Source organism: Bos javanicus, chromosome 2 (assembly GCF_032452875.1).
Source record: "Bos javanicus breed banteng chromosome 2, ARS-OSU_banteng_1.0, whole genome shotgun sequence".
Lineage (NCBI taxonomy): Eukaryota > Metazoa > Chordata > Mammalia > Artiodactyla > Bovidae > Bos > Bos javanicus.
In genome coordinates this window covers 8,170,994-8,194,693 of record NC_083869.1, presented here as the reverse complement: position 1 = coordinate 8,194,693, position 23,700 = coordinate 8,170,994, and the positions used below count along the sequence as shown (strand labels likewise).

Genomic DNA, 23,700 nt, shown 5'->3' with positions numbered 1-23,700 from the left:
CTGGAAAATCTCATCGACAGAGGAGCCTGGCAGGCTACAGTCCACGGGGTTGCAAGAGTCAGACATGGCTTAGCGAATAAACCACCAAGGATTACTTCTAAGATCACTGGGAAAAGAATGGATCATTCAGTAAATGATATGTTCCTATGATGCATGTGAAGACTTTTCAAATGGAAATCTGAATATTTGCTGTAAGTAGAATTAGGCACATTCTAATGGTGGTGCCCTGCCAGAGCCTCTGCAGCCCATCTCCTTGCTATCCTGCATCTTCAGTTCCTGGAGCATGCTATAGATCTGATTTTAAATCTTGTTCTATTTCATTTTAATGTTTTTAAAAATTTGGTTCTGACATCTTTGAGATTTTTGTACTTCTAAGATATTTCATAAAGCACTTTGTATCAAAAGTCAGGTTATAAAAATTAGAGAGCAATAGCATGTTTAGAGATCTTAAACATTGGGAGGTAATATAAAGACGAGTAATCTTTAACTCTGTATGTAATGATTCGAAAAAGACAGTTATGGGGATTCATGCATTCCCATTCATTCATCCATGATAGATGTACTTTATGGTTATAATTTTTTCTGTTTTTGGTAACTTCCAAGTCTCATGGAAAGGGAGTATAGAACTCTAAAGAGAAGACTAAGAAATGCCTTCAAGAAATTATTTAAGTGGCTAATTCAGGAGGAGGCTGGTGTAGTAGATAATCCCTATTCAGAAGGAAGATATCTCTGAGAACCTGGGAATTATATAAAAGTCCAACTATGTAAAAAATTCCAGGCTACTTTCAACATTGAGTAAGGTAAGAAAAGGTTTAGAAGAACTTCTCTTTAAAGATATCAGAGGCAAATGAATAAGAAATAAGTACACGCTATGAAATTTTCCATTAATTTAAATGATGGAGCTTATGTTTGAGTTCTGCAGCCTTATTTATTCTTATGACCTACTCTTTCAAGTGGAGCCAGAGTATTGAAGACTAAACTAGTGTTTCTCAAAGTGAGGGCCATAGACCCCAGTGATTTGTTGGTGTGTCCTTGGGAGCCTAGAGTTCTGAATTTAATTTTAAAATATTGTGTTAAAAGAATATACCTGCTGCTGCTGCTAAGTCACTTCAGTCGTGTCTAACTCTTGTATGACCCCATAGATGGCAGCCCATCATTATACAAACATGGATTTGGTCATCTGGTCAACCTCATTATTCCTAAGTATCAATGCTGTGGGCTATCATTTGATTTATTCTTATAATCATTTTAATATTAATTGATCACCTATATGGTATTATTTATTTTTTAGTAGTTGTTTGAAAATTGTTTAAATGTTATTTACAGAAAAGGCAACCAGCATTGTCCTATGATTAATGTTTTAAATGTAATTATTTTACTGCTTGATTGTTATGATATAAAGTGGAAGAGATAGTTGAAAGAAGACTCTGCCTATGAACTAAGTGCCTGGTTGCTGGTCCTAGCTTTAGTACCTCCTAATAACGAGATTTGGGGAAAATCAGTTAAGATTCTTGGACTTCAGTTGCTTGTATTTAAAAGTAAGGGGAGTTTGACTGGACCTGGGTAATCTATAAACTCAGGGTTTTTTTGTTTTTTTTTTTTAATAATTGTGATGTATCTTTTCTAGTGGAAAAAAACATTAGGGAGAAGAACACTGATAAAGTTAAGGTCTTTGGGGGAAATTTCTAGTACCATCTTCTCCTAGTTATAGTCAAATCTAGTGGGATACAAGAACCAAATATTTATTGAGTACCTTCTCTGTGCCTGACACTAGTCTAATTCCTGTAAATGTGACTGTGACTCTGCGAGTTCTATTATATAATTCCTTTTGGCAGCTGTGATTGCGACTGGTGTCCTAGGGCACAGAATGAGTTAAGCATGGAATCTGGAAAGGAATATGACTAGTTTGATTCTAAGCCCAGGATTCCACTGTAATACAGTATATTTGTTAGTCCTGCAAAAAACTCCTTTTTGTTTCCCCTTTCTCCATCTGTTTTCACGTTCAAATTAAAAAAAAAAAATAGTAAACTAAATTCTTAGTGGCGTCCCCCAAAACTTTGGTAAATGTCCTCTCATCCTCAAAGAATCGCTTAAACGTTAGTGAAAATGGTTTGTTGTGTTTTCCCTTGAACCCCATATAGAAGTCTTGAATTTTGGAGATTAATATCTGAATGGAGAAAATGAGCATGATCTAGTGTTGGAGGCAGTTTTTTTTTTTTTTTCTTTTGTTTATCTGCTTTTTTAAGGCATAAAGAAGTGCAGAGATTCAGTCTGTTTTTAAAAACTGAGAAAAAAAATGAAAAAAAGTGTTGAGGTGCGGTCAGAGTCAGAGCAACAACTGTGTCAATGCTTTCTTGATAAATGCTGCAATGGTCTACTCGTATGTGTGCTTTTTTGACTTTTTTTTTTTTTTTTAACCTCCCTCTCTCCTTGCTAAGCAGCAAAAGTGTTTTAAAATTGTATTCGGAAACAGACAGATAAGGGAAGGCTAATAATCGCGATCCGGTTCTTCAGGGAGGAGGTTCAAAAGGAAACGCGGCGGGGGGACGAGGAGCGGGGTGGGTGGAACTGTGTTTTGGCTTCTGTGCCAACTAAGAACCGGGTTAGGTAAGGCCTAGCCTTCTCCACATTCCTCTCCCCCTTGGGTCCTTCGTGCAGATGCCACAGCACCCAGTGGGCCCATAGGAGACAAGCATCAGAGACTGAAGAAAGTCAGCAAGCTGGAACACAGGCGTCCCGTTTGGAAGTGTCCAAGGAGACCGCCCCAAGTGCGCCAGCCGCGTCTGGGAGACTTTCCTTCTGGCCGAGAGGGGGAGCCCCGCGTTCCCAGCCGGGAGCGACCCGGAGTCCCGAGCCTCGAGCCCCAGCCGCCAGCCCGCGCCAGTAACGGCTTCAGCCGATTAGGAAGAGGAGGGAGGGGGCCGCGAGCACGTCGAGGGAGGGGACAGGAGCCGGAGGGTCCCGAGGCCAGCTCGCCGTTGACGTAGAGAAACTTTCCCTCTCGGCCGCGGAGACGGCGCCCCGGCTGCACCGGAGCGGAGATCGCCCGGCCCCGAGGACGCCCGCGGCTCTCCACGCCCCTGCCCGGAGCCTGACCCGACTGTATCCGTCAGGAAGGTACGGAGAGACCGCGGTTTCATCTGAGGGCTTCCCGGGTAGCCGCGCGTCCCGCCAGGTAGCAGACAGTCTCTTTTAAACTGACACCAAGAGAGGCGGCGGGCGGTGGTCAGCCGCGGCCGGGTGGCGGGGAAGGAAGGGCTAACGCGGCGCTGCGTGCCGCCGCGGGGCAGGTTGCAAAAATTAGGACGGTGAAAAGCTCAGGGAGTCTTTCAGCAAGAAAGGCGGCTGAGACCTGTTGACGAGTGCCGTGGCAGTGCTGCCGGGATGATGACGGAGAGCCTCCGAGGTCGGGGACGCCGCGGTCTCCCGACTCCTGGAGCCCTTTGTGGTAACTTTGGTCCCGGGGGGCCGGGACCGGTGGGCAGGAGCTGGCGGGACGCCGGCAGATCTGAACGGCGGAGAGTGTGCGGACCAGACGGGGCTGAGCAGGCAAGTCATCGCCGGGTCACCGCGAGGCGACCCAGGAGCGAAACTTCTTCCAGCGTAACCTCCCTTTTGTTGGCTCCGGCAGAGTGTGTGGACATGGGGGTGGGGAGGCGCGAAGCTCCGAGGCCGGGCCGCCGAGTCTTTAAAGCCCAGGGCTGGGAGGGCCCAAACTCAGGGGCGGCGCCCGCACGGTTACCCTTTGACTGGGTGGGTCAAGTAGTTCCTTCAGGCAGGCTCTACCTTAGAGCGGCGCGCGGCGCTGCGGGTTGATGAAACCCTGGGCTCTCGGTTCCCGCGCCGAGCTCGCTCGCTGGGGTTCACCACCTCGGGGGCTGGCTCCCTGCACTCATCAGGACCCAGCACAATCGGTTCTTCCCCGTGGCTCCTGGGGCCGCAGCTCAGAGTTCCCTGTGTGCGGGAGGGAACTCTGGGCAGGCTGGGTTTCTTGGAATGTGTTTACGATGTTGAATGGAACTTGAACAGGAAGCTGGAAGCCGCAGCTGGAACTAGCCTGCCAGGGTAGAGTAAGGGAGACGTAGCTGGTGTTGGGCTTGGCGAGTGCACTTAGTACCTTGGGCAAACCCCGAGTAAGTGCGGGATGTCAGTCAAGGTGTCTCTTCCTGTGTCCTCAGTTTTCCCCAATTGCTCCGGCTTTACTTTCACTGGCAATCAAATTTACATGCACTGTTTCAGTCTGCAAGTTTGACAAAGAGTAATGCAATTAGGAAGGGTTTAATAAATTTATTTTTGGACCTTTTTTTTTTTTTTTTTAATCTTGCATCAGCACTTGAGAATAAAAGTTTTTGGAGAGTTTCCAGTTGTGACTCCCCTTGTTAATTTCTGGGACTACAAGGAGACCCTGATAGGGATGATTTTGTCTTTGATGCCAAATGGGTAATAAGTTGCTAAAAGGAGGGCAGTAATGAGATAGACTGAATGTGAGGAGGTAGGAAACTCAAACAAGGAGTTGGACATTTTTCAGATTTGCAAATCGCCCCCCTTTCTGCCACTCTTTCCCTCCCTCCCCGATATAAACAAGTAGCCTTGCTAGAAAACCCAATTGGGAGAGTGCAGTCGCTGGCGACTACAAGCCTTGCTGGAAACAGCAGACAGGCTAAGGTACTGCCCCATTGGATAACTAAAAGGTCTGCTTGAGCCGTCCAGGAGTATTTTCCAAGTTTTCACGACTGACAAGGAAAGAAGAGAGGAAGCTGGCAGGCAGCCAAACTAGACTGAGCTCAGTAGCCAGGCATAAAAGGGATTGGGGAAGTTGCAGGGGATGATTGGAAAGGAGCTGTTGGTTGTACTTGAGTTTAAACAAGGGGTTTCTTTTGCAGTGAGAACTTTTAGGTGACTAAGATCAATCTTCCTGGCCAAAAAAATAAAATAAACTAAGCATAGACTGCAGTGGGATGTGACAGAGGAGAGTGAAAGAAGTGCTCTAGGAGGAAAGTCTGACCATTGCCCCTATCAGTGGTGCGGGGAGTAGCTGGGGATCTGATGCTTTTTGTGCTGATCATATTTTGGGGATACCCACATTTTGTTGCTATTTCTCTCCCCAACTTGGACTAGGCTTGCTGCAGCTTCAAGCCCTTGACCTTGACGTTCTTTGTTTTCATAGCCAGTAAGAACGGAAGACTTGGGTTTTGAGCAGATGTTTTTCCACCTAAATCAAATAATTCAATTAGGTATTCTCAAATAGCACAGAATTAGGCCATGAAATTGAAGTGGAAAATGGGTCCAAATGTCTTCCTTGTGTTTGTCAAGAGTGATCTCAGTAATAGATTTTGCTCTTTCACCTGAAGGAGTAGAAGTCAGTGTGATCTCAGTATTTCACACATTGGCCCAATAGGTAAGGCCCTGCTGTTTCCAAGTTTCAGACTAGCTGGGAACTGAAGAATCTTATCTGCAATTAGGACCTTTCTTTTTTGTGTTAAAATTGTTCATGTTTTCTCTATTTTTTTTTTTTTTCAGGAAGGTAGGTCTACTGTTGTGGGTTTGGGGTTGCTGAACAGTAAAAAATGCTGACCTGGTTTGTATTTCCACTGGGTTGGTGAGTTTGAGATTGTGGATATCAGCCTACTGTCTGAGATTGACTTTATGAATCACCCTTGGCGAAGTGTTTTCCCTGTCTATGATTTCAGTTTTTCCACTTGCAAAGCAAAGAAATTTCCTTTACATAGTTAGAAGCTTATAGTGAGCATTAAAGAGATGAATTTATGTTAATATATTTTTAAGCATAAAGGTCATAGGGCTTCTGTCTTGGTTGATTCAGCTGAGATTTATAGGGATAAATTGGAAAATTTATATCTAAATTGCACATGTAATAGTGACATATCTGTGTTTAATTTATAAAAATTGCTAGCTTGCATTTTAATCATAGTTGTAGTTTAATCATAAATTTTATTTTTAAAGAATACTGGCTGAGATTTCCTTATGGCAAAAGCTGAGTCATTCTCTCAAACAGAAAAGAACAATCAGCAAATTCATTTACTTTTTATTTTGGTTTATATTTATACTCAAGGACCAATTATTTTTTTTAAACCAGCTCAATTTTGCTTTTATGAGAAATTACCAAACATATTTGCAGAATTTGGCTCCCTTCTCGGAAATAACACTTGAGAGACTGAGATACATTTATGATGTATAAACATACTTTCTTTTCCCAATAGCCACAATAGTTTCCTTAAAAAATTAGAGGGTAGATTTAGGAGCCATTCATTAATTGATTCAGCCAATATTTGTTGTGTACTTTTTATGTCTGAGGAAACATCAGGCTTGAATTCAAATCCCAGCCCTGAACTTCTCAGCACTGTGATTTGTGAAGGTTATTTTGCTTCTTAAACATTTTACCAACATATAATGTATTATCTATATTGCTGTCCATAATGTATGGACTGTTAAACTGTTGATACATGTATAATAATTGTGAGATATTTAATTTTTAGTTTGATATATCAATTAGTAAAATAAACTACTTATTTTTATAGTTGAGTGTATTCTTGGATGTGTAAAAATTATTTTCCAGGTGAACAGGTCCTTGTATTAGAGAAATAAAACAGAATAAATTGGGTAAAGTAAAGGATAAGATCTATTGGTAAAATACTTAATCATAACTTTTATTTTTAGACTTAGTGCCCTGCAGTGCTCTTTGCTTTAGTAGTGTCTGACTCTTTTCGACCCTATGGACTGTAGCCTGCCAGGCTTCTCTGTTCATGGGATTATTTCCACAGCAAGAATACTGGAATGGATTCCCATACCCTCCTCTAGAGGATCTTCCCAACCTAGGGATAGAACATGTGTCTCCTACGTTGCAGGTAGATTCTTTACCGCTCAGCCACTGAGGAAACCTTATCATTAAAAGTGAATCTGTAAAAAGTGGGAGTATAAGGAAAATTTTAGTTGAATTTATGGTCATATTAACATAGCAGATACTTTTCTTGAATAATCACAGGATGAGTGACTGTTCAAGGATGTGATAGGGTAATTTTAATATAAAATATCCAGTTTTGCTTTTGATTTTAAAGTCTTAAAAATCTTATTCACCATTGCTGAATATAAGATAATATAAAATTTAAATTCTACTTTGCACAGTACTTTTTGGTTCATTCTGAAAAACTGAAATTTGTTTTCTATAACCTCTGAAGAACAAAAAAAGTTATTTTATTCAAATATAATAATGAATTCAAAAGTCGTTACAGGACCTGACTGCTGTGAGCCCTGGTATCTAAACGCATTAGAGCCTGGTAGATCTAATAGTGTTTGTCTTAATGGATTTAGAGATCAGGAAACTTAAGCTTGTTCCTATGGGAGGTGAAACATATTCAAATTCAAAGAGGAAAAATAGTATAAACTTTGAGCAGAGAAATTGCTTTGCTTCCAGTGAGGATATGAAATTGAAATCAACCTTTTAGTTTTAAGGATAATGGTTCTAAGTCATTATTCCAGAGTTAGGCTTAGAAAACTGTTCTTACACTCTTTTTAGGTTCTGTGATTTGCTAGTTTTGTGTTTGTTTTATTTTAAGAAAATGTTTCCAACCACTCTAATGATGCATATAATGCATGATTGTTTTTTCTCAGAAGACAGTTCGTTGACTCAAAAATTGTGCAGGAGAATAACTGCAAATTTTCTGTTTACTGTTAAAGTGCTATAGTTATGGTAAATTTGGAATAAGTTTCATCATTCAATACTGTATACTTAAGGATAGTTTTGGAAAGATTGCTCTAATTTTCTCTCTTAATATGAATGAGTGAATTAATTTATGTAACAATTGTGATTACAAATATTAATATAAATTTTTAAGAGTTTCAAATAACATTGTATATATTTTCAGAGTGTACCTATGAGATAATATCTAGATAGTAATAGCTGTCTTTATTTCATGTTTGTTTCTTGCTATTAGCCTTATATAAATATACCTACATATAATCCTTATCACATGCCTTCTGAAGAGGAGATTCAGATTATACACTAGAAACTTCCAAGATTTGGATATCCCTCCTCCACATATATGCTTATATGGATATGTATATATATGTACATAGAATTATAGACCATATATATTCTTTGATATTTCTCTATTTGTGCTAGGTATATTTTTCATAGGAGAAAACGACTCCAACTAATTGATATTTTCAGGAAGCAACAGTTAGAACTGGACATGGAACAACAAACTGGTTCCAAATAGGAAAAGGAGTACATCAAGGCTGTATATTGTCACCCTGCTTATTTAACTTATATGCAGAGTACATTATGAGAAATGCTGGACTGGAAGAAGCACAAGCTGAAATCAAGATTGCTAGGAGAAATATCAATAACCTCAGATATGCAGATGACACCACTCTTATGGCAGAAAGTGAAGAGGAACTAAAAAGCCTCTTGATGAAAGTGAAAGAGGAGAGTGAAAAAGTTGGCTTAAAGCTCAACATTCAGAAAACGAAGATCATGGCATCCAGTCCCATCACTTCATGGGAAATAGATGGGGAAACAATGGATCAAAAGTGTGACAAACTTTATTTTGGGGGGCTCCAAAATCACTGCAGATGGTGACTGCAGCCATGAAATTAAAAGACGCTTACTGCTTGGAAGGAAAGTTATGACCAACCTAGATAGCATGTTCAAAAGCAGAGACATTACTTTGCCAAAAAAGGTCCGTCTAGTCAAGGCTATGTGTTTTCCTGTGGTCATGTATGGATGTGAGAGTTGGACTGTGAAGAAGGCTGAGCGCCGAAGAATTGATGCTTTTGACCTGTGGTGTTGGAGAAGACTCTTGAGAATCCCTTAGACTGCAAGGAGATCCAACCAGTCCATTCTGAAGGAGATCAGCCCTGGGATTTCTTTGGAGGGAATGATGCTAAAGCTGAAACTCCAGTACTTTGGCCACCTCATGCGAAGAGTTGACTCATTGGAAAAGACTCTGATGCTGGGAAGGATTGGGGGCAGGAGGAGAAGGGGACGACAGAGGATGAGATGGCTGGATGACATCACTGACTCGATGGACGTGAGTCTGGGTGAACTCTGGGAGTTGGTGATGGACAGGGAGGCCTGGCGTGCTGCGATTCATGGGGTCACAAAGAGTCGGACACGACTGAGCGACTGAACTTAACTGAACTGAATTAGTTTTATCCATTAATTTAAAATCTTTTCCAGATAAATCTAAAGATACTTGATTTTTGGCCCCAAATTTTAATGGGGTTTTCAGGCTTTTATTTATACTCATAAAGGTTAAGAAAATTAGTGGGAAAGATCTGGTATCCTCATTCTTGGTTAATGGCTCTTATGGTGACATAATCATCAAATTCTTTTCTACTTTCCTTTAGAATACAGGCAAACGCCCAGTTAACTGCTGTCAGAAGGTAAATCCACTTCTTGAAAGATGACTACTACTGCTAAATTTATAAGGTTCTGTGAAGTGAGAATTGTATGTAAATGTAGTGTTTTCCTTGTATTGTATAGCTTTTTCTTTTGCTTATCCGATGTTATAGTTGACCTGTTCCCTGAAACTTCAACCACATGTCCTTGAAGGGTTTCAGGGAACTTAAACTTTGACAGATCTATCAACCAAGAGCAGATTGAACGATTTGGGTTCGGTCTTTAATCCATTCTCTTGTAGAAGTGATGATAGCCATTTAAATGACCAAAACACAGCTAGCTGAGAGGTTTGGTAGAAGAAAATATAGAGCACAAGTAACCTACTAAAGGAATCATTCAGGACTGGGTATATAACCTTTTAAAATAGTTATGTAATGTTTCATCAAATGATAAAACTTAGCTCTACTTCTCACTTTGTATTCGAATGAAGAAAGAGTGTGTTTAGACAGCATTTTAGCTGAAAAGCAGACAGAACCATCTGTGCTGTGGTAGCAGATCTCCAATTCGGATAATTAAAAGTTGATATATCAATATAGTGAAAATAAGTATAGTACCCAAAGCAATCTATAGATTCAATGCAATCTTTATCAAGCTACCAACGGTATTTTTCAGAGAATTAGAATAAATAATTTCAGTTTGTATGCAATTACAAAAAACCTTGAATAGCCAAAGCAATCTTGAGAAAGAAGAATGGAACTGGAGGAATTAACCTGCCTGACTTCAGGCAATACTACAAGCAACAGTCATCCAGACAGTATGGTACTGGCACAAAGACAGAAATATAGATCATTGGAACAGAATAGAAAGCCCAGAGATAAACCCACGCACCTATGGACACTTTATCTTTGACAAAGGAGGCAAGAATATACAATGGAGAAAAGACAATCTTTAACAAGTGGTGCTGGGAAAACTGGTAACTTGTAAAAGAATGAAACTAGAACATTTTCTAACACCATACACAAAAATAAACTCAAAATGGATTAAAGATCTAAATGTAAGACCAGAAACTGTAAAACTCCTAGAGGAAAACATAGGCAAAACACTCTCTGACATAAATCGTAGCAGGAGTCTCTATGACCCACCTCCCACAATATTGGAAATAAAAGCAAAAATAAACAAATGGGACCTAATTAAACTTAAAAGCTTTTGCACAACGAAGGAAACTATAAGCAAGGTGAAAAGACAGCCTTCAGAATGGGAGAAAATAATAGCAAATGAAGCAACTGACAAAGAATTAATCTCAAAAATATACAAGCAATTCCTGCAGCTCAATTCCAGAAAAATAAGCGACCCAAACAAAAAAAAAAAAAAAAAATGGGCCAAAGAACTAAACAAACATTTCTCCAAAGAAGACATACAGATGGCTAACAAACACATGAAAAGATGCTCAACATCACTCATTATCAGAGAAATGCAAATCAAAACCACAATGAGGTATCATCTCATGCGGGTCAGAATAGCTGCTATCAAAAAGTCTATAAACAAATGCTGGAGAGGGTGTGGAAAAAAAGGAACCCTCTTACACTGTTGGTGGGAATGCAAACTAGTACACCCACTATGGAGAACAGTGTGGAGATTCCTTAAAAAAACTGGAAATAGAACTGCCATATGACCCAGCAATCCCACTGCTGGGCATACACTCTGAGGAAACCAGAAGGGAAAGAGACACATGTACCCCAATGTTCATTGCAGCACTGTTTATAATAGCCAGGACACAGAAGCAACCTAGATGTCCATCAGCAGATGAATGGATAAGAAAGCTGTGGTACATATACACAATGGAATATTACTCAGCTATTAAAAAGAATGCATTTGAATCAGTTCTAATGAGGTGGATGAAACTGGAGCCTATTATACAGAGTGAAGTAAGTCAGAAAGAAAAACACCAATACAGTATATTAATGCACATATATGGAATTTAGAAAGATGGTAACAATGACTCTATATGCGAGACAGCAAAAGGGACACAGATGTAAAGAACAGACTGTTGGACTCTGTGGGAGAAGGCGAGGGTGGGATGATTTGGGAGAATAGCATTGAAACATGTATATTATCATATGTGAAATAGATCACCAGTCCAGGTTCAATGCACGAGGCAGGGTGCTCAGGGCTGGTGTGCTGGGATGACCCTCAGGGATGGGATGGGGAAGGAGGTGGGAGGGGGATTCAGGATGGGGAACACATGTACACCCATGGCTGATTCATGTCAATGTATGGCAAAAACCACCACAATATTGTAAAGTAATTAGCCTCCAGTTTAAAAAAAAAAAAAAAAGTTGATATAACAGAATGAACTTAATTTTAGCCTCTTGGTTTTTCCTATAGCTATTTACAACCAGCAAGAGTGCCCATAAAATTATAACAGCAAATAGGTTAATTTACCCAGATCTCCATTTGGGTGAGTTAAAACACAGCTTGGTACGTCTGATAGGAGTTTTATTTAAGAAGACAGAGTACTTTGTAAAGTGTTTTTAAAGTCACTGTGCTCGGTATTCTCATAATCTGTTTAATTTTTGTCTGCCTTTTAAGAACTCCAAAAAAATACAGAATTTTCTCTGATGTTGAATTTCCTACTACTTCCTTGAGGATGTGCATTATTATCATTGTAAAATGTCTTTAAATGTTGATCATCACTGGTAGTACACATAAATGCAGAGAAATTTGGCTTATTATAAAGAACAATTGTATAAATGAGTTAATTTCAAAGCAATTTATCTATGCTGGCATATAGTAATTGAGTAAGAAGCTGCTTATGCAGTGTAGTTTAGCAAAATACGATTTGAGAAAATTGTTAAGAGTAACATTTGAATAAATGAATTGTATTCAAAATTACCTAAATGCCATCTCACATGGCAAAAGTCTACTGAAATTTCAGATCTACAAAGTCACAATGCTTTATAATAAGAGTAGATATTGTTTTGAAGTTCTGTGAACTATTATTTCTGTTTTAATACATCATTGCGACTCTGGATATCTAGGAGAAAGACTTTAAAATTCTTAATGGCAAAAAGTTAAGATTTATTATACTGCCAACATTATCTTTAATTAGTTTTAAAAGAAGAACTACTACTAAATTTATAAGATCTGAATTATCATAGGCTTAATTGCTTAAATTAGGTCAACTAGGACATTTATGATTAATTTGGAAAAATGAAATTTCCTCGAGTTGTGCAGATGAGGCCTTGAAAAACAATGTTATAATAAATATTTATTTTGGGGGGTTCCAAAATCACTGCAGATGGTGACTGCAGCCATCAAATTAAAAGACACTTGCTCCTTGGTAGAAAATCTATGACCAACCTAGACAGCATATTAAAAAGCAGAGACATTTCTTTGGCCACAAATGTCTATATAGTCAAAGCTATGTTTTTCCAGTAGTCATGTATGGATGTGAGAGTTGGAGCATAAACAATGCTAAACACTGAAGAATTGATCTTTTGGAGAAGACTCTTGAGAGTCCCTTGGACTGCAAGGAGATCAAACCAGTCAATCCTAAAAGAAATCAATTCTGAATATTTTTTTGGAAGGACTGGTGCTGAAGCTGAAGCTCCAATACTTTGGTCACCTGACGTGAAAAGCCAACTCTTTTGAAAGACTCATTCCCTGATGTTGGGAAAGATTGAAGGCAGAAGGAGAAGGGGGATGACAGAGGATGAGATGGTTGGATGGTATCACTGACTCAATGGACATGAGTTTGAGCAAGCTCTGGGAGATGGTGAAGGATAGGGCGTGGTGAAGCCTGGCGTGCTGCAGTCCATGGGGTCACAAAGAGTCAGACATGACTGACTGAAACAAAAAGAAATCTTTAGGACTTCCTTATTGATGAGATACAGACTTTCTCTTAAATCTTCATAGAAATTTGCAATCTTTGACCACTCCCTTCTCGTTTTGAAAATGTAACTAGGTTTAAATTACAAGTTGACCAATAAAAGTATTTTCGTACAATCTTGTTGAATTTAATGTGTTGAGTACTAGTCTTTTTTGGCAGTTATGTTATTTTAGTAGTAGGTGATAGAGACCTATATCCAATTAAATAGACTTAAATAGAACTTGCTATTTCCATATAATTCTGTGTTACAGTGGAGAGAATGTTGAAGAAGTAGGGTATGGAGATTATCCATCAGCATGAGGGAAAGCAGTGTCTGTAAAGAAAGTATGGAGGTGATTCCTGGGCAAAAGATGAGGATGAGTTATTGAGCAATGAATAAAGACAATTCAAGACAGTAAAGACAAGGAGGCCTAGATTAACAGAGCAAATGGTCTCAGAACTTTGGAGATGTTTCGCCTTTTTGTCTTCGTGTTGATGACCATAATCATTAGTAATTGCATATGGGAGTTTAAGAACTTTGGATTAATTATCTTAAAAAACAAAAACAAAAACAAAAAACAACCCTGCTATCTTTTTTTATTTCTCCAGGTCTAACTGACATGTAATTGGAGTCATAAAGAGTTGAGTGTGTGTTCCATTTCACACTCTGGGGTCAGGGGTGGGGTGGAGTGGGGTGGGGTGGTACATGGACTTGGATATAAAATATTAGCATTATTACTCTAATGAATATCTCACTGAGATTTAGGATATGTTTCAGTTTTGAAGGAAAGGAGTCACACACACAGTCTTAGTGAAAGTCCCTTAGTTGTCTCCAACTCTTTGCAGCCCCATGGACTATACAGTCCATGGAATTTTCCAGGCCAGAATACTGGAGTGGATAACCTTTCCCTTCTCCAGGGGATCTTCCCAACCCAGTGTTCAAACCCAGGTTTCCCACATAGTAGGCAGATTCTTTACCAGCTGAACCACAAGGGAAGCCCACAAACAGTCTTCAGTTTAGTTCAGTTCAGTCACTCAGTCGTGTCCAACTCTTGGTGACCCCATGAGTCACAGCACGCCAGGCCTCCCTGTCCATCACCAACTCCTGGAGTTCACTCAAACTCATGTCCATCGAGTCGGTGATGCCATTCAGCCATCTCATCCTCTGTCATCCCCTTCTCCTCCTGCCCCTAATCCCTCCCAGCATCAGGGTCTTTTCCAATGAGTCAACTCCTTGCATGAGGTGGCCAAAGAATTGGACTTTCAGCTTCAGCATCAGTCCTTCCAATGAACACCCAGGACTGATCTCCTTTAGGATGGACTGGTTGGATCTCCTTGCCATCCAAGGGACTCTCAAGAGTCTTCTCCAACACCACAGTTCAAAAGCATCAATTCTTCAGCGCTCAGCTTTCTTCACAGTCTAACTCTCACATCCATACATGACCACAGGAAAAACCATAGCCTGACTAGATGGACCTTTGCTGGCAAAGTAATGTCTCTGCTTTTGAATATGCTATCTAGGTTGGTCATAACTTTCCTTCCAAGCAGTAAGCATCTTTTAATTTCATGGCTGCAGTCACTATCTGAAGTGATTTTGGAGCCCCCAAAAATAAAGTCTGACACTGTTTCCCCATCTATTTCCCATGAAGTGATGGGACCAGATGCCATGATCTTCGTTTTCTGAATGTTGAGCTTTAAGCCAACTTTTTCACTCTCCACTTTCACTTTCCTCAAGAGGCTTTTTAGTTCCTTTTCACTTTCTGCCATAACGGTGGTGTCATCTGCATATCTGAGGTTATTTAGATTTCTCCCGGCAATCTTGATTCCAGCTTGTCCTTCCAGTCCAGCGTTTCTCATGATGTAGTCTGGATAGAAGTTAAATAAGCACGGTGACAATGTACAGCCTTGACGTACTCCTTTTCCTATTTGGAACCAGGCTGTTGTTCCATGTCCAGTTCTAACTGTTGCTTCCTGATCTACATATAGGTTTCTCAAGAGGCATGTCAGGTGGTCTGGTATGCCCATCTCTTTTAGAATTTTCCACAGTTTATTGTGATCCACGTAGTCAAAGGCTTTGGCGTAGTCAATAAAGCAGAAATAGATGTTTTTCTGGAACTCTCTTGCTCTTTCCATGATCCAGCGGATGTTGGCAATTTGATCTCTGGTTCCTCTGCCTTTTCTAAAACAAGCTTGAACATCTGGAAGTTCATGGTTCACGTATTGCTGAAGCCTGGCTTGGAGAATTTTGAGCATTACTTTACTAGCGTGTGAGATGAGTACAATTGTGCGGTAGTTTGAGCATTCTTTGGCATTGTCTTTCTTTGGGATTGGAAGGAAAACTGACCTTTTCTGGTCCTGTGGCCACTGCTGAGTTTTCCAGATTTGCTGGCATATTGAGTGTAGCACTTTCACAGCATCATCTTTTAGGATTTGAAATAGCTCAACTGGAATTCCATCACCTCCACTAGCTTTGTTCGTAGTGATGCTTTCTAAGCATCACTTTCCAGGATGTCTGGCTCTAGGTGAGTGATCACACCATTGTGATTATCTTGGTCGTGAAGCTCTTTTTTGTACAATTCTTCTGTATATTCTTGCCACCTCTTCTTAATATCTTCTGCTTCTGTTAGGTCCATACCATTTCTGTCCTGTATTGAGCCCATCTTTGCATGAAATGTTCCCTTGGTATCTCTAATTTTCTTGAAGAGATCTCTAGTCTTTCCCATTCTGTTGTTTTCCTCTATTTCTTTGCATTGATCGCTGAGGAAGTGTTTCTTATCTCTCCTTCCTTAGCTACCTGTAAATTTCTAGCAGTTGTACATATTTAATGTAGTGTCTCATTACTCTGCACATTTTTGAAATGTTTTTATGTTTATAGCTAACTTAAAATTATAATAGTAATTACACCTGCTTCTAGGAATTATTTTTATATATGGATATATGTATAGTCATGTAGCTATATGTCAAACTATTTTTAATATAATTTAATTACTAAACCATAATAAATCTGTTCTTTTACATAATTTATATTTTATACATTTAAATAGAGTTTTTGAAAAGGGGTCCATCAATTATTAGATTGCTAAATGGATTCATGCACAATAAAGTTTAAGAACCTCTAGAAACCTATACTGTTTTCTTAAGAACTGGCAGTGGGTTTAGCTGTCATTTAATGAGAACAAAAGAAACTGAAGTTACTTAACTCAGTTTTGGGCTTCCCAGGTGGCGCTATTGGTAAATAACTTACCTGCCATTACAGGAGACATAAGAGATGTGCATTCGTTCCCTGGATTGGGAAGATCCCTGGAGGAGGGCTTGACAACCCACTCCAGTATTCTTGCCAGGAGAATCCCACGGACAGAAGATCCTGGTGGGCTACAGTCCATATGGTTGCAAAGAGTTGGACACGACTGAAGTGACTTAGCACACATGCATGCAACTCAGTTTTATCTGATACTGTGTAGATGTACAGAGGTGTCCTAAATTGTTTTTGAAAGTTACTATCTGACAAATAATGCATATTTTGCAGGTAATTTGCTTTATTCAAGAAGCATGTGTACAGTTTTTGGTTATCTTACTTAGTGACACAGTTCAAAGAAGCATTTCATTTCATTTTAGAATATGTATATTAAAGAACAGATTTAGCTTTCTCACATTATAGCATTAACTACTTTTGGAAGGATTTGGCTGGGAATTTTGTCTTGTACGGGTTTATTTTTCATACGTAAATGTGTTGTCTCCTCAGGTTCATCTTAAATTGCAGGAGAGAGTAAATATGTTTTGCAAGAGAGAATAGATATGTGAGACAGATTTTTGTATCTCCTGTTTAGTAAGAAATAACCAAGCCAGTATTGTTGATTTCCTGTGAATACTAAGGAAAAAATAATTTGTGTATATATGGAAACTTGATTTTTTCTATGCATCACTGAGTTATTTTGTATATTTTGTATATTTGGTTATATGATGTGCATTTGTCATGACTATTGTTGATGAGAAATTTAATGCATGCCTAGAATTTTGGAAAATAAGAATACATACATAAAAGTACAGCAAATTATGGTGTTATGAAGGCTATATATAATTAAAACATCAATGATGTAATTTATTTCTGTATGTTCCCTTTCTTCTGTTTGTTTGGCTTGACAATTTTTTTAAAATTAGTTTCCTGTTTTACTAGTATTTGATTTAATTGAAACTGTTGACTCAGTTTTATTTTTTGAATATATGACAAAAGAAATTTCTTTAACGTTATTAATTTGACATAATACTGTGTAGGGCTTCACGTTTATAAAATTGGTCTGATTTTTGTTGATCTGGACCACCTTAACATTCCAAGGGATGGGTGCAAGGTAATAATTCTGTACTTGAAAATTGACAGTAGCTTCAAGATCACAATGAATGAAAATTATCTTTGTTTTTTTCTTGTTTTTGGCTTCACTTTGTCTTCTCTAATGATAGGGATCAACCATCATTAGCACTTATTTATATACCTTCCCTGATGGATCTCCTTATTCTCTCTGAATGACACTGAATAACTTAAGCCAGGTGTGATTTTCTATGCATGCACGCTCAGTCACATCCAACTCTTTGCAACCCCGTGGTTGCAAAGCCCACCAGGCTCCTCTGTCCACAGAATTTCCCAGACAATACTGGAGTGAGTTGCCGTTTCCTCCTCCAGAGGATCTTTCTGACCTAAGGATCGAATCCCTGTCTCTTTCATTTCCTGCATTGGTAGGCAGATTGTTTACCACTAGAGCCACCTGGGAAGTCCTACCTGAAGTTACTTCTCCTTTCCATTTCATGCACATCAATTCATAAGAAACATATTTCACTTTTAAGAGTCACATCACAGTCCTTGTTATTTGTTGTTTATTTAAGTGATTTCTTTATTCCTTTTTGTCCATAGAACTCTGGTGTTATTCAGATGTCCACTACTCCCCTCACAACTCAGGGTAATCTCGGATGGCCTCAGCCTGCCATGGCTTGAAGCAGGGTTTTGGTTCCTGGCCAGAGACTGATGTTGAGTTGTGGCAGTGAAAGCACTGAATCCTAGCCAGTAGACTACTGGTCGTTGACAAGGCCCTGGCCCATCAGCTTTGCAGAAAAGAATTCTCACAAAGATGAAAACTAGTGAAACAAGTAAAAGTTTATTAGGGGAAGAAAGAATACAGTATATGTGGATAGACACATGGGCAGATTCAGGGAGACAACCATGCCCTTGTGACAGTTTAAATCACTTACGTGGGGCATTTCTTCTGGGTTTCCTTTCGTCAATCATTTTGGCTTCCCTGGTTCTGAGCCCATATTTGGTACGTATCAGAACCCCTCTTGTGCATGTGCTCATCTCTTAGCTAGATGGATTCCACTGAAAGACCTATGGGTACCTAGACATCACTTACCTTTTGACCTCCAAGAAACTTTTCAGTTGGGAAGGTCTCCTTAACTTAGACAATGAGGAATATATGGTCTCTTATCTTTTATTTGGGCAGGACACAGCCTCCTCTATCTTCATTTTGGAGTATTAGTCCACATGGAATGAACTCCAGCTGCTTGGCCTTGCTTCCAGGGGAAAGCAATTCATTTCTAATAAAAGTGAAATTTGGATTAGGCTGAACTAATAGTTACAGTGTTTCTATTCCCCTTGTCAGTGGTTGGTTTTGGAGGAGGCACTTGTTCCTTGTCACAGACAGAATCAATTGTATGAAATAACAGAACTGGAGGGAGGTAGAGAAGACATTGGATGAGACGGCATGTCTCAGCTCCTGATATTTGTCCTGTTCTGGAATAGATGCTTGAAATTGCAACGGGAGATCATCTCTTGTCCATGAGGAGATCTAGCTTGAGGACAAAACAAATGAATCCATGATGAAAGAATAAATGTAAAGAACCTGGATACTTGATGGCATTGTTGGGTGCCTGAACCAACCTACCATATTTCTGGATTTACTGTCATGTAAATTTGACAGTAAATTATTTTTCAAACCAACTTGAACTAGACTTTTCAGTTTCTTAAATGAGAAAATATCTTAATTAAAATAGTTATTAAGTGGTATCTTCATTTGAAATAAACATTTTATAAAAAACAATGTATATAATTAAAGAAAATTTATGGACTACTTGGATTTTGTAAACTTTGGATGTGATTAGTGCCATTACTCTATACAGATATTTTATTACTCAATTCACCAACTTCTATTATGTTTTTAATACAGTAATTGTATTAATCATCTTAACTAAAGTTATTCTGGAATGAATGTATTCTACACATAAATCAGAATCATTATTCAATAAAAATAAATGACTTGAAATACAAATTCAAAATCTAATCCATAAGATCACATTACTGTTTATTTGGTTGTTTGGTGTCTTAATTGCATTGGAAACATTCAATGTACCTTAGGAAACATTAAAGGAATCTTAGTGCCTTGTTTGAGTAGTTTCAAGCTTGGAGTTTTGATAAATCTAATGTAATTTAAATATAAAAGATAAAGCCAATGGGAATGAAATTAAAGAAATTGTGTAGTACAGATCCATTCATAGAGGTAAAAAACACTGCAGACATATAATAGTCTTTTTTGTCAGAGCTAGTGTTATAAAGCTTTGGTTCACTGGAACCATAAGCAATTTACTTTCTGCCACCCTGTTCTTGAGTTAGATTTTTTTGGTGATTTAAATTTACCATTTGCACATTGGTTTTTTTGTAGTTAGTTGTGTCAAAGTATGGAGATATAGCTGGGTCTTTGTCTTCTTACTCTAAAGGTGATAGGAATTACCCAAAGCAGAGAATTGACAAAAGCAGGAGTGAGATATATTTCAGAGTATTATTGCTGTCCTTATGAGAAATGGTTAACCAGTAGCTTAACTGGAGGAGGTGGAGGCAAGCAAAACCAGGAATAATCTAAAAGGCTCAGAATAGGAAAGTGTTACAGTGGGCAGATTTGTTGGAAATGAGGGAGTGTGAGAAACAGAAAGCTAAAGATTGTGTTGGTAGTGGAGACGAACAAGAGCAAACTGGTGAAACTGAAGGATTAAACGTTATAGATGTTGGAAAGCTGCAATAAAGCAGAGTGGCAGATGATTCATTGGCCAAGAAAGAGCAAGGCTATTGTATTAGAGCTGTGTTAGTGTGGATGTTCAAAGTATGGAGATTGGGTTGGAGGGCAATGGACAACCAGTAATTTGAATACTAAAGGAAATTGAGAGACCCTAGAAGAAGTTACTGTTGGAGACATCCAAAGTAAAAAGACCTCCTGCATTACTGTGATTGAGATGTGCATATTATTTTTTTGCATAAAAATGCAGGAAACATACTTGAAATACTTCCACTATGAAATCATGGTCTTTCAAAACTGGGCAAGAGAACTAGAGAATACAAAGTGCTTCAATTCTCAGAGGGTTATTGTTCTTTTAGAAGTTATTCAGGGATTGTTCTGGGGTATCCCTTTGCCCAGAATCGGAGTGCCCTCTGGTGACCTTTTCCTGATTTAAAAGGGAGCCACATTCTTGTGGATTTTTGAACCTGAATAGATAAGGGGGCTTACCTGGCAGCTCTTAGTTGGGGCTTACCTGGCAGGTCAAGCAGTAAAGTGTCTGCCTGCAATGTGGGAGACCTGGTTGGATCCCTGGGTCAGGAAGATCTCCTGGAGAAGGAAATGGCAACCCACTCCAGTTATCTTGCCTGGAAAATTCCATGAATGGAGGAGCCTGGTAGGCTACAGTCCATGGGGTTGCAAAGAGTTGGACACGACTGAGCAACTTCACTTTTGCTTTCACTTTATTGAACCTATTGTAAAGGGACTTTGCTTCTCTACTTTGGGAATTTTAGTAGAAAATATAAATTGGCTCACAGCAGATATAAAATAAGGGGATAAGTATTCAGATAATTCAAGTTTCAGCTCTCACTAGTTCTAAAATAATAAAATACAGTGAAAATAGTTGTGTCTACCCCCGCCCCCGTCCCCTCCCCATCGTTGTCTCTATTAGGATCTTCATGGTATGTGAACTCTTCTCAACCTGTTTTCTTATACCTGTGAATCCACATCAAAGATGATTTTTTGAATGAGAGACATAACAAGCATATGACAGGGTTCAGGACACACTACCTCAAAATATAGCACCTTAACATATTGAATACTTCAACCTGAAGGAATTTGAGAAATGGCATGTGAAGGAAGGACTTTCTGACCTGCTCCTGAACCAGGTCATAAAATCATGTGAGAGGTGCCCTGTCTGTCCTAGGAGGAAAGGAGCATCCTTAGCTCTGAAAAAAAAGGGACAGAGAGAGGAATCTGAATGATCTGCCAAGTTTCCCCTGGTTTACTATACCTACCTCATTCTCTTTATTCTATCATATCTTTCCAAGATCTATAACTTTTCTTCAAACCTAGCACAAATAACGTTCCGGTTTAATCATTCTTTGGGTCTTCATTTCTTTATATAAGCTACCATGTCACTCAAAACTTAAATATATTGGTATGCTATTCTCTTGTCATCTGTCCATCTTACAGTGAGTCTCAGTTGAGGGTAGAGCAAAAAAATATTTTTTCTTCCCTACAAATAAGCATTTACAGAGTGTTCACTATGTCCTAGGCATTATGCTGTTTCTTTTATGATTTGTAAATGATTAAGAAACTTGTTTAAGTTTCCAGAGCTGGCAAACAGTGGACTAGGGAGGATAGTAGGGTGGGAAATAGTGCATCTTAAGGACGCTAAGAGTTGCGGAAATGTGCAATAGAGTGCTGAGAGTCCCCCTGAGGTATAACGGCAGCTTTGGTAGTTTTTACTGGTGAGAGTTCGATGCCTTTGGATAACCTGGATTACGTAGATTCTTGGTATATGCTTTTGTTGTTCAGTAGCTAAGTCAAGGAGAAGGCAATGGCACCCCATGCCAGTACTCTTGCCTGGAAAATCCCATGGATGGAGGAGCCTGGTGGGCTGCAGTCCATGGGGTCGCTAAGAGTCGGACACGACTGAGCGACTTCCCTTTCACTTTTCACTTCCATGCATTGGAGAAGGAAATGGCAACCCAGTCCAGTGTTCTTGCCTGGAGAGTCCCAGGGACGGGGGAGCCTGGTGGGCTACCCTCTATGGGGTTGTGCAGAGTCAGACAAGACTGAAGTGACTTAGCAGCAGCAGTAGCAGCAGCTAAGTCATGTCTGACTGTTTTCTGCCCCAAGGACTGTAGAATACCAGGTTTCCCTGTCCTTCACTATTTCCCAGTGTTTGTTCAAACTCATGTCCATTGAGTTGGTGATGCCATCCAACCATCTCATCCTCTGTCACTCCCTTCTCCTCCTGCTTTCAATCTTTCCCAGCATCCGGGTCTTTTCCAATGAGTCAGCTCTTCACATCAGGTGGCCAAAGTGTTGGAGCTTCAGCTTCCGCATCAGTCCTTGCAAAGAATATTAAAGGTTGATTTCCTTTAGGATTGACTGGTTTGGTCTCCTTACTGTCCAAGGGACTCTCAGGAGTCTTCTCTAGCCCCACAATTTGAAAGCATTCATTCTTCACTGCTCAACCTTCCTTATAGTCCAACTCTCTCATCCATACATGACCACTGGAAAAAACATAGCTTTGACATATATGTCAGCAAAGTTATGCCCCTGCTTTTTAATACATTGTCTAGGTTTCTCATAGCTTTTCTTCCAAGGAGCAAGCATTTTTTAATACCATGGCTGCAGTCACCATCCATAGTGATTTTGGATCCAAGAAAATAAAATCTGGCACTGTTTCCATTTTTTCCCACATCTATTTGCCATTAAGTGATGGGACCAGATGTCATGATCTTAGTTTTTGAATTTTGAGTTTTAAGCCAACTTTTTCACTCTCTTCTTTCACCCTCATCAAGGAGCTCTTTAGTTTCTCTTTGATTTCTGCCATTAGGGTAGTATCATCTGCATATCTGAGATTATTGATATTTTTCCCAGCAATCTTGATTCCAACTTGTGATTCATCCAGCCCAGCATTGCATATGATGTACTCTGCACATAAGTTAAATAAGCAGGGTGACAATATACAGCCTTGACGTACTCCTTTCACAATGTAGAACCATTCCATTGTTCCATGTCCAGTTCTAACTGTTGTTTCTGGACCTGGAGACAGGTTTCTTAGGAGACAGGAAGGTGGTCTGATATTTCCCTCTCTTTAAGAATTTCCCATCTGTTTACAGAATTTTCCAGTTTGTTGTGATTCACAGTCAAAGACTTTAGGATGGTCAATGAAGCAGAAGTTGATGTTTTTCTGGAATTCTCTTGCTTTTTTGATGATCCAGCAGATGTTGGCAACTTAATCTCTGGTTCCTCTGCCTTTTCTAAATCCAACTTGTACATCTGGTAATTCTCGGTTCATGTACTGTTGAAGCTTAGCATGAAGGAGTTTGCGCATTACTTTGCTGGCATGTGAAATGAGTGCTGTTGTTCAGTAGTTTGAACATTGTTAGGCATTGCCTCTTTTGGGGATTAAAATGAGAACTGATACT

The 23,700-nt window shown here is 39.4% G+C and overlaps 1 protein-coding gene across 4 annotated transcripts in view; it reads left to right on the top strand.

Moving 5' to 3' along the window:
• Positions 1-2,539: 2,539 nt before the first annotated feature.
• Positions 2,540-23,700, top strand: part of GULP1 (GULP PTB domain containing engulfment adaptor 1) — a 333,659-nt gene continuing 312,498 nt past the window's right edge. Inside the window, exon 1 of one of the 4 annotated variants that reach the window (XM_061433196.1) lies at positions 2,540-3,117. The gene's annotated coding sequence lies outside the window, so the exon portion shown is untranslated. Of the gene's footprint in view, positions 3,176-23,700 lie in introns of all 4 variants that reach the window. The other 3 variants (XM_061433200.1, XM_061433248.1, XM_061433257.1) reach the window with 3 other exon arrangements.